This window comes from Onthophagus taurus, chromosome 6 (assembly GCF_036711975.1).
Source record: "Onthophagus taurus isolate NC chromosome 6, IU_Otau_3.0, whole genome shotgun sequence".
NCBI classification, from domain to species: Eukaryota; Metazoa; Arthropoda; class Insecta; order Coleoptera; family Scarabaeidae; genus Onthophagus; species Onthophagus taurus.
In genome coordinates, this window is record NC_091971.1 from 471,113 (window position 1) to 488,562 (window position 17,450).

Genomic DNA, 17,450 nt, shown 5'->3' on the forward strand with positions numbered 1-17,450 from the left:
CTACCAAAAGCTGAGGCCTCACCAACACCCCTCCTCAAAGAATAACTGTACCTGTTGTAGACCCATACCGCTGTAACCTACATAACGTTGGTACGATGGTGGGGGCGCTGGTCTCGGGCTTCAGCTTCTGTTGTCTCTTTCTGCTACCACGGATGAACCACGCTATACCATCGAAGACGTCTTTTGCTGCATTCGAAATTTGGGGCCATCGAGATGAATCGATTCTTTTAATTCTTTTTTTTTTGGCATGCTATGAAACTGGTACCGTTCGAAATTGTTTAAGATGTCGATGAAGCCAAAAAATTTATATTAACAACAATAAATGATTCAATTAAAGATAAAGAAAATAATTATCGCGTTAATTTTTTTTTAGGTTATGATTCATATACAATAAATCATTAAATAAAAATCTTTTATAATAATTGAGTTCTTACAATTTGAAAAGTAATTAGCTAAATACCTATATACCTGTTGTTATAAACTAATTACGGTTGAATCGACCCTGTGTTAATAATGCGTCTTATTACTTAATGTGGTTAACAGGTAAAGGTAATTAACGAAAAACCACGAATAATAATTTGATGATGTCTTTACTGCGAACTAAGTACAGTTTTTTTTTACTTCTATTTAAAACGGTAAGTAAAAAGTAAAGGCAAAACCCGAAACTTTCTAGTTCTAGTGTTTTCGTTCAATAAAAATTTACAACAATCTAATGCCGAATAACAATTAAAACTAGAATTAACACTAGACCTAGAACTAGAAAGTTTCTGGTTTAGCCGTGCTTCTTCAGACATTCAATGAAAAATATACATCAATATACACTAGCATTAGAATTAACATTAGACTTAGAACCGCTGTCTTAAGAGTGTTGTTTAACAGTCTTTCAGATGATGTCTTTACTGCGAACTAAGGTAAGTAATTCGATTTTCAATTTGTTTCATTGATTTGACCGATTTTTCGTCTTTATGGTTAATGGTGCGTTGAAGTACCTCAACCATCAAATCCTTAAAACATCGAGAACAACTTAAAAAAAAGCTCAATTTTTATTTATAAAATACAGAAAAATAAAGAAACACCCACGGATTTAACTCAAGAAGGAAATGGAAGGGAAAAATATATGAACTAAAAGATGAATACATAAACGAGTTCTATAATACGTGATCCAGTTGGTTGTATGTCGCATTGTGTGCAAATGCAGCGTTATAGTATTGCGCAAGAAAACGGTCACCAACGACAATACAATGAGGATTAATTGGTCCCGAACCGTTAAAGTCTCCAAGACTTGATGGAAGCAAAAAATTTACACCACTAAAAGGTTTTGTCGCTTTATCTATCGTTGTAGGTTCCATCTTTTCGACATAGCATGTATTTAACAAACTACTTTTTGAATTGTTGAAAATTTTTTAAAAAAATTGTGTATAATCGTGGCAAGGTTGTGTATGGGTACAACATACACGTGACGTGCGTGTTCTGTATTCAACAGAAGCACTTTCCAAAATTACTTGCCGCTAGCTTCGAACGTCATCTTTTGATTTATTTATCGTTGGCAGCGTTCTCGATATACAAACTTAAAACGAGAAGAATACATGTGGGTTTCAATTGCAACATAAAATTTTCTATTAATGCACTATCTTCATGAAGACACAAACTCCGTTTCTAATTTAAACTGCTATTAAAGTTTCATTTATAGTATGATTTAAATATATTTATCTTAGTTAACCCGAATATGATATTAAACCGTTTCATAGTTGATACAAGTAACCAAGTTTTGCGAACAATTTTAAACTATATCACTCCCATAACTCAAAGTTGAATTGAGATATGATGAAATAACATATTAAATAATAAACTTTATTGCCCAACAGCGGCTTAGGGCAAAATACAAAAAATATACAAATTATTACAAATTGTACATCAATATAATTACAAGTGAAATTAAAATGCATATAATACATACCTAAATAATAATACAATCAAATAAAAGAGGCAAGAAAAGAGACAGAAAATACAATGTTTATTCTAGCCTACAACTATCGTTCACGTTCGTGATCATATTGAAAAAATTGTATAGATAACATTTTTATTAATTTTGACTCCACATGTGTTGCAGCAGTAGTAAGTGACCAGTTGTCTGATCACAACAGTATCGCGGTGAGGTGCACACTAAATCAGGAGTCACGGTTGAATAAAATTACTTGTAGGCCTATGACGGAGAGAGGCAAATTTGTCTTTTATGAATCTGTGTCAAATATTGACTGGGACTTTGTTTCCTACAATGACTTGGATATTGACAAAAAGTTTCAAATGTTTTTGAGCGCTGTACTGGAGGGCTTTAAAATGGCTTTTCCCGTGAAACAGGTTGGTGAGAAACAGCTGGGGTCCTCTGATAACTGGTTTACTCCTGAACTATGTATGCTACGCAATAGGCTAAATGTTCTCAATACAATTTATAAAGTAATGAATACTAACGAAGTAAAAAATATGAGAAATATAGTCCATGCTCAATATAATAAAAAAATTAAAGTAGCTAAAATAGAATATAATGATAGACTTATCAAGGAGTCTCAATGTTCAGGGAAAATAATGTGGCAAATTATTAATCAAAATCGGCCCAACACCCTTAATAAAATTAAAGCCGAATTTGACCCTAACGAAGTTAATGATTTTTTTCTAAATGTACCCGTTGATATAATTAATAACTTAAATAGCTCCCATTTAGAAAATAAATTTACTTATTTTCTTAATAAAATTGACGCAAAACATTGTAGTTTTTCATTTGGGAAAGCATCTTTTATTGAGGTACGTGACATTATTGATTCTCTTAAGCCAAAGTCAACTAAAGATATATATGGCCTAAGTGTAAAATTAATTAAACAAGTTAAAAATTTAATAATTGAACCTCTTACTAAACTTATTAATTTTGCTATATGTGAAGGAGTATTTCCAAATGCTTTGAAAACAGGTTTAATAGTTCCCGTCTTTAAAAAGGGAAGTCCTGACCAGTTAGAGAATTTTAGGCCAATCTCACTCTTGCCGGTGTTCTCGAAGATATTTGAAAGGGTGCTGAGCAGTAGGATTGCTGATTACTTTGAGGGTAATTCCTTGTTTGCTGCCACACAATACGGATTTCGTAAGGGTAAATGCACATCTGAGGCAATAGCTGACTTTGTTGAAAGAACTGTTGAATGCTTTGAACAGGGGCAGTATCTTGTTGGAAGTTTTTGTAATTTGAGTAAAGCTTTCGACTGTGTACAACATGACCTTTTGATTGAAAAATTAAATAAATATAATTTTGATAATCTCAGTTTGAAACTAATCAAATCTTATCTTACAGGTAGAACTCAAACTGTTAAATGTGGAAATAGCTTTTCAGAAAAGAAATTAATAACCGTGGGTGTCCCACAAGGGTCAATTCTGGGACCGTTATTATTCTTAATTTATATCAATGATCTTGCTCAAAATATAAGTCAGTTGGATGTAATAATGTACGCCGATGACACAACCATAATAAACTTTGGAAATAACCATGAAATGACACAGTCGAAGGCGCATACTGCACTAAATAATGCCGAAATGTGATTTACGTCAAACAAACTGAAACTAAATACTGAAAAGACAACAGTTACTGCTTTTTCAATGCGGTCTACCTTGAATTCTGATTGTGTTAAATTTCTAGGCGTTTATCTGGATCCTAAATTAACTTGGGACAAACATATCCAATATGTATTTAATAAACTATCTAGTAGTATATATCTGCTTCGTCTCTTAAGCAATAATGTGTCAAAACAAGTATTAAAATGTGCGTATTTTTCGCTGTGTCAAAGTATAATGACATATGCACTCCTGGTTTGGGGGGGTGCCTCAAGCTGCGATAGAATATTTCGACTTCAGAGAAGAGCAATAAGAATTTTAGACAACTTAAAATACAGAGATGATTGTCGTAACTCTTTCATAAAGCAAAAAATTTTAACCTTCCCGGGATTGTACATCCTGGAATGTGTGATCTATGTCAGGCAAAACCTTCACAAGTGTGTTACCCACGATAGTGTGCACGGATATGAAACTAGGAATGGAGCACACTTGATACCTAATTTCTGCAGGCTTACCAGAAGTCAACGCCATTTTAATTTTGTGGCAATAAAATTTTTCAATAAAATTCCTGCAGAAGTTACAAGGCTATCACATAGGCTTTTTAAACTAAAAATGAAATCTTTTCTTATTCAGAGGGCTTATTATTCGTGCCTCGAGTATTTGGATGATGTTGTAAATGTGGGTGATTTTGAACCTGTTATTAAAGTTAATTAACGATCAGTTGTTATGCTGTGTTTGTTACGCCGTAGATTGTTTGTTTTATTTCAAGTAGTTTTTAACATGTATTGTTTAATATGAATTATGACAAGTGTGACATATTATAATGTATTGTATACTGAAATATCGAGCATGAATAAAATTATAATTATAATTAATTATAATATGTGTTATCGGCGCCCTTTTTTTGACATTTGTTCTGCATAAAGGTGGATAAAAATACAAATGGGACCGAGAATTTATGCGCAGCACCACTATATTCACTCGCGACAACAACCACGCACAGTCGATCTCACCACACATCAACTTTTGCAAGAACGAGGACCACTTTGGACCATTCTTCTATCCTGCAAAGAAGGAAGCTTGTGGCGATGCAGTAGATCTAAGTAGTTCACTCCTTTAGGCGGATATTGACCATCCATACGATATGACAAAAATTTGAGAAATCGACGCTGGACTTTCTCAACCATTAGTTGTTGTGACGTGTAAATAGGGTACCATATTACAGAGGCATACTGGAGGCGAGAGATCACCAGAGCCATAAATAGCGTTTTCAGGGTACCAAAATCAGCAAATCGACCCATGATCCTTAGTATGAAACCCAAAGTTCTCCAAGCCTGAGAGCACATCTCCTCAATATAGGGCAAGAAAGAAAGTTCTGAGTCAAACAGCACTCCCAGATCCTTCACCGTAGAGACCCTTGTTAGAGGTATGGAAGCCGCAATATAAACTGTGTCGATTTTATTTAACTTCTTTGTAAATGATATATAAGTACATTTACTGACACTTAAAGAAAGGGCATTGAAATTGCACCACTTCTGAATAATGTCCAGGTTGTTCTGCAGCATCCTAGAGTCATCCAATGATCTGACCTCCACAAAAATTTTCAAATCATCAGCATAAGCAAGCACTGGACAGGTAAGCGAGTCTAATAAATCGTTTATATATAGAACAAATAGCAGCGGTCCCAGATTGGATCCTTGAGGAACTCCAGATGTAGGCGAGTAGCCGTCGGAATAAAATCCATTGTAAAAAACACGACATACTCTATCAGCAAGGTACGATTTCATCAAATTTAATGAATTAGAAGACATACCAAAATAGCTCAATTTCTGTAGCAACATACTGTGATCAATGCGATCAAAGGCCTTCTCAAAATCGGTATAAACTACGTCGACTTGTCCACCAACATCCATTACCTCTGCGACGTACTGGGTAAGACAACATAAATTAGTTATTGTCGAGCGTTTAGGCACAAAACCATGTTGGTGAGGCGATACATATGATTGTGTGTGACGATAAATTGTATTAAAAATTATCTGCTCATATACCTTTGCAAAATTAGATAGAATAGCAATTGGTCTATAGTTGGTTACCAAGGACTTGTCACCTTTCTTAAATACGGGCGTGATTCTAGCTGACTTCCATCTCTGAGGGAAAATCGAAGCAGTTATAGAGCGATTAATAATGTACATCAACGGTTTAGCTAACGCAAATCGTACATCACGTACCAGAAAACTAGGTATTTGGTCTTCACCCGCTGTGAGTTTGGAGCTAAAACCCCTCATTACAGCAATTATCTCCTCCTCGGTTACCTGATGGATATTAAACATTGGCAACGTGGGAACTGCGTCAGTAAAATCCCTGGAATTGTCAGAATAAACAGATGAAAAATAGGAATCGAAAGCATTGACTATATCAATCGGAATATATATATATACATATATATATTCATGTTGCCAAAAGGAACTGTAAGCAGCGTCGATTTGTTCTTAAACATATGTTAACATATTATAACACATTGTATGCCTGATAGATTAGATAAGATTATTATATTCTTAAACATAACAACATCAGCCAGATAGGCCCGGAAAGAGGACAAGAATGGAATGAACATGAAATGTTTGACTAAATGTAAGAGATGGCAAAATATACACAAAAAGACTGATACGAAGACCGTCAAAGCAAGAGCTAAACCTCAGTATCTCAAGAGAAGCAGAACCTGGACTGTCGAAGCGTTATAACAAGCCATAAGGCAATTTAGGGATTTTAATAAAAAAACAGTTTTCTTCCATCAAATAAAATTGTTCTTATCGATATGTTTCTTTATAAAGAATTGTTAATGATCTTTGTATTCCAAATAATAACTTAACCCTTTTTTGTGATTTATTTAAATTAATCTTTTCAAATCTTTAAAATTGGACCACAGTTTTTATAAGAAACCTTTTTCTTTTTTAAGTTAAATCACGTTAACCCACCTCTTCCGTTAGACATATGTTCTATGGGGTGGTTATAAACAGATTGTTCTCGATACCTGTAAAACGGTTGTAAATATTACAATTTTAAAACGGGGTTTTCCTTTGAAACTGCCTCAATTTGTAGCAATGGTAAACGGTACTATTGGGCATATGCCGTTTACTCGGGAAAAAAGGGTCGGATTTTAAGGTAAACTTATATTTTTATGGGTTCCATCGTAAATCCAAATTGCTTTATTGCTCTATTTATTACGGTGATACCTGGTTTCCCTTTTTTTCAGGTTGTTTTTGCAGGAGAATCTTTTGGTAAAACAAGCAAATTTGAAATTATTTTAGTTAAAAAAATTAAAATAAAAAGTAATTAGCAGAGCGTGGTTTCGATCCACGGACCTCTGGGTTATGGGCCCAGCACGCTTCCACTGCGCCACTCTGCTCTTGAAAATCACCCCCTTCCCTTTACAACGCCAACTACCACTTATTTTATTTCAATCTAATAAATCTATATGTTAATAGAGCAAAACCTCGATAACGGATTAATACGAGGAAGGGAGTGTCCGTTATATGAAAAATTCTTAATTTGAGCTTTAAAAGTACGAACGTCTGAAGATGCACGACCCGAAACTTTCTAGTTCTAGTGTTAGTTGTACTTTTCGCTCAATAAAAACATACAACAATCTAAAGCCGAATAACAATTAAAATTAGAACTAACACTAGACTTAGAACTAGAAACATTAGGGTTCAGTCGACTTAAGAGACGTACGGCTAAACCCGAATGTTTTTAATTCTTGGTCTAGTGCAGTGTTTCTCAAAAGGTGTGCCGCGGCACATTAGTGTGCCGTGAATATCTTAAAGTGTGCCGCGAAATTTTGAAAGTCTTTTAAATTTATTAATTTAAATTAAATTTCTACTGTGCGCCGTACTCTCGTAAAGCCATCTATTGACTAAAGAGGAAGTTTCCGAAAAACCATCGGTAAAGCGTATTAGGTTATTCCCCGAAAATACTGTATATCCTCTCTAGGTTAGGTCCTCTAGGACTGTAAAACGTTTTGGGCTTTTCTTTATGTTATTCAATTGTTATTGTGTTTTCGTGCTATTTATTGAATAATTAGGATTTCTCAGGAAAAATAAGGTAAGATTATTTATTTACTTAATTGTTTATATTAATAACATAAATGCGATCTTAACGAAATTTACATGTTTTATAACTTAGAACTGTTATAGAGTTTGCAGATTTTTGACAAATAATGTAATTATCCAATTTACTTAAAAAATTAATATAGTCTAGGTTTCCTTTATTTATACATTTTATTGTAAAAAAATATATATATTTTATCACGAAAACAGATGAGGGGTATCGAATTTATATCGGAATCTTGTATGTACTAATAGTCAATAAGCAAAAATTTATAATAAAATTTTCAAATTAATGAAATAATAATAATTAGAATTAATAAATTTTAACATATCCACTACAGCTGCTGACGAGGCTAATTTTAGTAGTAGTTCCAGCATGGATGAACCTCCGGCAAAAAAGGCGAAAATTAATTCAAGAAAGTATAGTGAAGATTACCTTAATTATGGTTTTACATGGACAGGAAGCGTAGATACCCCATTGCCTTTATGTGTTGTTTGTGGGAATACAAAAACAAACGGAGCAATGGTTCCTAGCAAACTAAAACGGCATTTGGAAAAAGTTCACCCAAGTTTGGTGTCCAAATGCAAAAATTATTTTGAACGATTAATAACTAATAGTGCCAAACAATCCCAAAAATTCGAAAAAGCAGTAAGGGTGTCAGATAAAGCACAAATTGCGTCTTACGAGGTAGCCCAACTTATTGCACAGAAGATGAAACCTCATTCAATTGGGGAAACGTTAATTGGCCCTGCTTGTCGAATAATGGTGAAATGTATGTTAGGGAAAGAAGCAGAAACTGAAATAAACAAAATCCCTCTCTCCAACGACACCATTAGTCGACGAATTGCTGATATGTCAAAAAATGTTCACCAAAAACTTAACAATAAAATATTTGCCCTACAAATAGATGAATCAACAGACATTAGCGGAAAAGCACAATTAATGGGATTTGTACGCTTAATTAACGGGGATTCAATTATAAATCAATTTTTATTTTGTCAAGAATTGTCGGGGAGGACAACGGGTAAAGAAATATTTGATTGCGTCGACAATTTTTTCAAAAATTCCAATCTCTCCTGGAACTTTTGTACAGGAATTTGTACAGACGGTGCTCCTGCAATGGTCGGTAATGAGAAAGGGTTCTGGACATACGCGAAACAAAAAAATGCTGATATTATTACTACTCATTGTATTATACATCGAGAAGCTTTAGTAGCCAAAACTCTTCCTACGGAACTAATATCTGTTTTGGAAGATGTGATAAAAATAGTCAATTATATTAAAAGCAGACCATTAAAATCACGGTTATTCAAAGAATTATGTGACAGCATGGAAGCTAATTACAATTGCTTATTATTGCATAGTGAAGTTCGATGGCTTTCTAGAGTACGAGTTTTAGCTCGTGTGTATGAGTTAAGAGAAGAACTTTGTGTATTCTTTAAAGAAGAAACGACTATGGGAGAAAAGGAGAAAATAAGAATTTTGAAAACACAACAATTTTATGACTGTTTGAGCAATGAATTGTGGTGTGTTACCTAGAACATATCTTTTCACATCTTAACCATTTAAATTCAAGTTTGCAAGGACGACACGAAAATATTTTAACATCAACGGACAAATTAACTGCATTTAGTAATAAGTTATGTTTATGGTCAAAAAAAGTCGGCGAGAACAATTTAGAGATGTTTGCCAAAATTCCTGACGCTAAGAGAAATTTACTGGTACCTTTGGTGAAAAGTCATTTAGACACTCTTCAGCAAGCAGTTGCCAAATATTTTCCATCCATCCATATAGAAAAACATGACTGGATTCGAAACCCTTTTACTGGTAATACATCAGATAGCAATCTTTGTCTTGAAGAGGAGGAAGAACTAATCTCTCTCTCTTCTGACCGAACATTAAAATTAAAATATTCAGAACTTCCACTCGATACATTTTGGATATCAATTCATGATGAATATCCAAAATTATTTAAAAGAGCAATAAGTATTTTGCTCCAGTTTTCAACATCCTATTTGTGCGAATTAGGATTTTCAACATTAACAACCATAAAAAATAATAAACGATCACAATTGAAAAATGTTGAGGACGAATTGAGAGTTGCTCTCTCAACAATAAAACCAAATATAGAAGAGATAACAAAACATCGTCAATCACATATTTTTCACTAAAATACATGTTTATTACAGGTTTCTTTATTTTGTATTTATACTATTAATTATTACTCATTTTTTATTTTATTATAGGAAATGTTTCTATATTGTTCTTATATTCATATTATAATAAATCTTTCTTTTAAATTCTTTTCTATTTATTTATTTATAGTTAAAAGTAATTTTTTTAAAGTTGGTGTGCCCTCAATAAAATTTTTTTTCGAAAATGTGTCGCGAGAGAAAAAACTTTGAGAAACACTGGTCTAGTGTTAGGTCAATAAAAATATGCAACAATCTAACGCTGAATAACAACTTAAACTAGAACTAACACTTGCATTAAAACTAATACTAGACTTGTAAAAAAGTAGGTCAATAAATGCTACATTTTGACTTCTTTTTTAGAGTTTCAGGTAAAACTATTAACACCACTAGGAGGTCCACAAAATAAGAACAGATTCTAAAAATAAATCTTCTTTTTCTATACACCTAAAGTAGCTACACAAGAACAAAACCGAAATCAAACTTGATTTTTCGAAAAACTCATCATAAAAGAAACCTTTTGTTGTATGAGGCTTCCGAAGTATTACAACTGTACTATTCAAGCTCACGTCGGTCGCTTACCATTCGTTTTTCTTATCGAACTTCCGTAGTAAACAATCCCGACCTTGAGGTCTTGGTTGTGAATGAATCAGTCGTTGACGTGGTGACGCTTAAACCAAGAACCTTGAACGAAACGCGAACGACCATTCAATTTACGGATTCCAATCTTATGTGTACATATTTCAATATACTTACATAGTTAATTAACTACTTTTTTTTCTTATCTATGCTCAAGGGTACTAATTTTTAACGTTCATAGAAGCAATTTAGTATAATTGCTTCCAATCTATAATATTTGTATTAGAATTTATGCAAAAATCATTTCTTTGAGTTAGATTTATATCATTAAAGTTATAGCCGTAAGGTGTTTCGCATAAAAGGTGAAAGATCTGTCGTTGTTGCGGACGTCCTTGCAAGGACGACGACGTCGACGACGGCGACGGAGAACTTCCTATGTTACGACAGAGAACAGCAAGCGGAGAGTGCTGTTGTTGGAAATCGTGTGGCTCGCGTTGTAAGTTCATTCTCTTCGAAAAGACCTCGCAGCAGTTTGGTTTCTTCGAGAATTCGTACCCGCGGTGAACGGAAAGATTTTAATAACTCGAACAGATCTTTGGTTTTCGTGACTGGTAGCGCTTGAGCTTGCGAAATAAAGGCGTGTTTATATACCGTGGTCGTCGCTTCCTTTCAACAACAACAAAAAAACATACACGCACACAATCGCGAATTTGACCACAATTAAATGTGGTCCTTTTTTTGTTCTTGTATATGATGAAATTTTTATTTTTTTATTTGGCACAATTACGTAATTTTGCTTAAAGAACGAAGAAGTTGTCGTTTGTTATATAAATCGTCACCGGCTGGTTGCGAAATATCTCCTTGCGTTGTTTTTGATGGGATACTGATCACCGTGGTATGCAATGTGAGCGAGGTTATTGGCCGTTAAAGCGATTATTATTTTTAAAAATATTCTATTTTTATTTGCTTTCAATTTAAAGTTTATTATGACCAATTAATTTTTTAATAACAGTAATGCTAAATATTGGTGAATATAATTATTCAAATCACTTAAATCAGTATTGTATAATGTCGTTATTAAGTTTTTATATACTTTAAAAATTGTCTGCCATTATCAGAATGAAAAATTCATGGAATTGTATATTGAAAGCTCACTGAGTAGTTTTTTATATATGTGTCCCCAATCTTCTTGCGTAAACTGTCAAAGAACTACGGATACCACTCGTGAACTGCTTCATTTCTGCACGAATGAGAAAATGTCAACTTTTTATAGAATATGCATAGAATTACTTCGTTGTTGTTAAGATAGTTAGGCACAAGCCATTTTACTATATGCCAATAAAATACAGGGTGTTCCAATAAAAATCCAATAAAAAGCTTTATCCCCACCCAAATATACAGGGTGTTCCGGTGACTCGGGGCATAAAATTAACCTCACATACTAGAGCAAAAGTGATGACGATTCGTGAAAAAAAATTATTATAAAAGTCTTCAAATGGCCAAGATATGGGCCATCAAAGTTCAGAAATTTTAACACATTTTTCTAAATATTTTCAATACCATTTATGGTAGAGCGTTGAAATTTCAGGATGTCCCTAAAATTTGTTTGCTCAGAACTTTTTTGTTCGCTCGTAACCCTACATTTATTTTTGTACTTTTTAATAGAAAATTTATTTTAGCAACTTTTGTCACTCTTTGAAAATTTTGATAACATTGACCGTTTTCGAGTTATACGCGAAAATATTAAGCTTCGATTTCAATAACACTAAAAAACAAGAATCTTCGAAAAAGTCAAGGTTGGCAATTAAAAAAAACAAATTGAGCTGTCAACTTGCTTATGTCGTTTAAACACAAACGATAGTTTTTTGTTAGTTAAGTTTTTATTAATTTTAAGTGTCCAAAATGGAGAGTTACACATTTAGTGAACAAACTGACATGATTTTGACATTAAGGGAATGTCATGGAAATAGACTACGTAGAAGAAAATACTGCAGCTAGTACTTTGGATATGGCGAGGCACTTTTTAACTTCAAAAACAACTGTCTGGAGTGTTCTTCACGAGCAACAGCTTTATCCATTTCATTGTTACAAAGTTCAGGAAGTTCGACTGGCTGATTACCCACTGCGACTGCAATATTGCCAAATAATGCAGCACAAAATCCAAATTGATGATCAGTTTTAAGAAAAAGTGTTTTTTACAGATGAATCCACTTTTTCTAAAGATGGAATCACCAATTTGAGAAATTTACATAGTTAGGCGGACGAAAATCCAAGATTTAAGGAAACTTAGAAATCACAATGGAGATTTTCTCTTAACGTTTGGGCTGGCATTGTGGGCGATGTAATTATTGGACCCGTTTTCTTGCCATCAAGGCTGGATGGACATACATACAGGCGACATTTAGAGGAATTAGATGATTTTTTAGATAACGTTCCTTTAAACACAAGGCAAGCAATGTGGTATATGCATGATGGTGTTCCTGCGCATAGCACACAGGCTGTCCAAGAATTTCTGAAAGAACGTTTTCCGGGACGGTGGATTGGACGAGGAGTAAGTGCACCGATAAGTTGGCCCCCCCGATCGCTGGATCTTACACCTGTAGATTTTTATTTATGGAGACGCGTTAAATCGCTAGTTTACTGCGTTGAAATAACTTCAGTTGATCAACTGAGGTTGCGAATTGTTGATTCATTTGATCAACTTCGAACTGAGATTAATGTTCTCCGCAGAGTGCGCTTTAATTTAAAACGGCGATATCAGGCTTTAGTATTTTTTTCTTCTTTTTTATTTATTACTATTTGTTTATAATTTTATTGTTCCCGTTAATATTTTTGTTAGAATTTTTGTTATGTTCTTGTTTGTTGAAATTACTTTTTTTATTCAACTAAAATAAATTAACACTGGATTTAACTAAATCTACATTTAGAAATTTATGCAAATAATGGTTATTAGCTTAGATCGTTTTTCAATTGTCATCGCCAACTCGGATCTTGCGGAATATGTTTCCTTTTTTTTGTTTGTTACGATTGAAATCAAAGCTTAACATTTTCGCGTATAACTCGAAAACGGTCAATGTTATCAAAATTTTCAAAGAGTGATAAAAGTTTCTAAAATAAATTTTCTATTAAAAAGTACAAAAATAAATGTAGAGTTACGAGCGAACAAAAAAGTTCTGAGCAAACAAATTTTAGGGACACCTGTATAGCATGGTTGCTGCCGCCCGATCAAAATTGGTTCAATGATTTTGCTTGATATTTGTTTACCCTGTACCCAATTTCAACACTCTACCATAAATGGTATTGAAAATATTTAGAAAAATGTGTTAAAATTTCTGAACTTTGATGGCCCATATCTTGGCCATTTGAAGACTTTTATAATAATTTTTTTTCACGAATCGTCATCATTTTTACTCTAATATATGAGGTTAATTTTATGCCCCGAGTCACCGGAACACCCTGTATAAGTATCGGTACTACATAAGTATCTGGCAGAAAACCGCATATAGCTGGAAAAGACTAGATACTGTTAAAAATAGACTAGTTCCTGCTAATAGGAGACTAAATACTACCAACACAATTACTACATACTGTTGCCAGATGACTACATACTGCTACATATTGCTAGAGGTTAGATTCTGATGGCAGAAAACTATATATTACTGGAAACGACTAGATACTATCGAAAAAAACTAGTTACTGTTAAAAGGAGACTTAATACTACTAACAAAAGGTTACATATTGCTTCCAGAAGACTATGTACTGCTGCCAGAGGTCTAGATTCTTATGGCAGAAAAATATATACCACTGGAAACGACTACTGTCTGAAAATTCTGCATAATAAACTTCAAGTTCATCAACTTTAATCGTATCAAATGGACAATCTATCAGTAATTCAAAGAATTCAGGAATTCAGAATTTGCTAACTAAAAATCTTAATGAGCCGTCGTTTTGTAAGGAAGCCTGAGTCTTGTTTTCTTGTCTACCAAAAATGATTCTGAATTGTTATTGGTTAATCGAAAGTGGTGCGATTTTATAGAGGTGTTCCAAAAGTAAAAAATACTTTTAAAATCATAAATTAAAATAGTACCATTGTCAACGACACACCTGACGCAACACAGATGTTGTTTTTCCATTGAAACAACCACGTGATCCAAGACTCAAAGACTACTTTTACTTGGTCAAATCTCGACGCTCTCTTCTTCTTTCCAGCTGAGTGTCTTTATAACCATTATGATTCACCATTTCAAATTCCCCGCGTTATGAATCATGTCACAATTTCGTTTCAAGCAGTTTTTTTTTTTCTTTAACGAAAAAATATCTAGGTAACGGATCAATTAGTTCCATTTAGCATCGATGCAAAAATGTAAACAGTCATCATTCGGAGGCGGCAGCGTCGGTGGTTTGAGTTTCCGTTATGCGACGGTTGAAGAACTGTGTCAGAGGAGGTCTATTCAGGACGAAACAAAACCTCTGTTGAAAATGCAAGTCTTAACCTACTTAAAACAACCGAAGAAGTCTTCATAGCGTATAGAAGAGAGACTGTGTTATTTGTACGGTTCGTTCGCACAACGATACCACTACCACTTAAGACACACGTTAATTATGGATTGTGTCGACCTTTTGTTTGTTTTATATATGAGAACTAAGATGGTTCTTTTTCTTCTCCTACTTCATCTTCTCGTTTTCAGTCTTCTCGATTCGGGGTCACGTTGTATGCGATATTCTAATTAAGGTCAAACCAGCAGACGCGAGATCTAAATTAACGGCGACGTCTTGTCTAATTTTAAATCACCTCATTTTAAAACTGATTTTACTTAGTTGTATTTCTTAAATTTACATCGTCTGTACAAAACCTTTATTAAAATTCCAAAGAAAAGAATGTTAATAATCATAATATTATGTAAATTACATTTTTTTGTTACCTTTTTCAAACCTATTTTTACAACTTCCAACGTTTACTTTTCTAAGTAGGGAAGAAAAAAATCTAAAAGGCAATAAATATTCTCGTAACTTCTGTCTCGTCACCTTCCTGTTAAACAAAAAGGACGAAAAGCTCTCAATAAACCGTGTCTAAACAGAAGTTTCCGAAAAAGAATAAATACCTGCAGCGGGATATTTAAAAAGAGATAAAATTCAAGGAGCACAACCCCATGCTGTTAGAACCCCGACAAAAAAAAATTGTCGAGACGAAACTTCGGGTTGCAATCAAAGAAAAAAAAAAATCAAAGCTTCTCAGGTGTTGTGTTAACCTGTCACGCACGAGTCCTGTGGCTTTTAGCACAGTTTGAACGCTTTTCAATGTTTCTGCTACCGGTAAAAAATGTCTTTTTAAGCTGACTCTTTTAGAAATGGTCGTTTTTTCCGTTCGAAATATATCTTTTTTTTTTGTTGCTGTTGAACCACCTCCTTTTGTGGTTACTCCTTTTTTGTTCTTTGCAGCATGTGACGCAACCGCGACAGATTGACGAAGAGTTGTGGTTTTTGTGTTTTGAGTTTTTCAGAAATGAGGATAAGAGCAATGTGTGTGGTTTATTTTGATGGTTTAAAACGTTTGTGTTCTTTTCTTGTCGGGGGCGTATCGAAATTTTGATTTATTTATGATCTAATCGGTTTGAGTAGTGATAATAAAACTTTATAGATAAAGAATAAAAAAGATCTTTGGGTTTGTCAGGATTATAAATTAAGTATTAGCGGTTAGATTCAATTTAGCGGTTTCATTATACACGGTTTCTTTTAAACATTTTAAAACGTAGGCGAGCTCGTTCTTCTTTATTTTCACTTTCTACTCAAACGCGCGTGTTCTTCCATTTTTTCTTCTTTCACACATTTTTTTAGTAACCTCTATTAATAGTAGATGACCCAGTTTTCGTGAACACACCCCATATCCTGTAACGTTTCCTATTCGAATTAATAATTTTCAGATTTTCTACATTACAACTTTAATTGAATAAATAAGCAACATAAATATAAAAAATAGAGTACTTTTTAACTTTAAGTCGTAATTAAAAGATGTGAACTAAAAGTTGTTCGCTTTTTAAAGCGTGTTAGCGCAAGAATTGTGACGACTCAATTTACTGCCATCTACATTTAAAGAAAAATTATTACCTCGTCGTAATTTATAACTCCTCGTTACGCAACTGAATGGGGGCCTCTTTTTCGATGTTAGACATGGGCAATTATCTTTAAAACGCCGAGTTTCTTCAACGATCATTATACAAAGTAAAAAAAGTCCTGTACATATTATAATCCCTTTACATATTTTAAACAAGCTTTATTTACCAAGTTTAATTAGACGAGTTTACTCGATATAATACCTTTTTTAGGGTTCTGGAAAATTCTCTTAAATGCATTTGTACATTTGAAAGAGAAAAAACATCTGCAACAGTTGACTTCTTTTTAAAGTGTATTATACTTTACTGATCGTTCGCACATTTGTTTTTTTTTTGTTAAAACATACCAAAAAAAACGTGATCTAACAATAAACAGAAAAGAATTTAAAAAAATATGCGTGAAGTACCACTCAAAGTTAGTTTTTCCTTTTTGTTTGAAAAAGTCAATAAACAAAGAAATGAAACAAAAAGATATAATCAGGGATGATTGTTCACCAAAATACGCAGATGCTGCAAATTCTTTCTTTTATTTTTTAGACTCTTTAGTTCATCCTTTTAACACTACTCTTTGTATTTAATAATTAAACAAGTAATATTATTATTAACTTCAATGCATTCTAATGAGCAATCATCTTTCCTTGGTAAAGGCTGAACTTTTAAACTGCAAGAACATGAACCTTCCAAAAACATAATTATAAGGACTGAAATACATTTACTAAATAGATCTTACTAGAAATACACCAACCTGGAAAGAAAGCTACTCCAACGCGTGAAATTGCGTTATTGTGGTAATAACACTCTCGCCGCAAGCTATCTTGGCTACTATCTTTCTTTTTGTTTTAATCAGACATCGATCTGTTGCCATTCTGGA

The 17,450-nt window shown here is 33.5% G+C and overlaps 1 non-coding gene across 1 annotated transcript; it reads right to left on the reverse strand.

The window, feature by feature from the left end:
• Positions 1–6,925: 6,925 nt before the first annotated feature.
• Positions 6,926–6,997, reverse strand: TRNAM-CAU (transfer RNA methionine (anticodon CAU)). Its single transcript has one exon. It is a non-coding gene; the product is annotated as a tRNA-Met (tRNA).
• Positions 6,998–17,450: the final 10,453 nt, after the last annotated feature.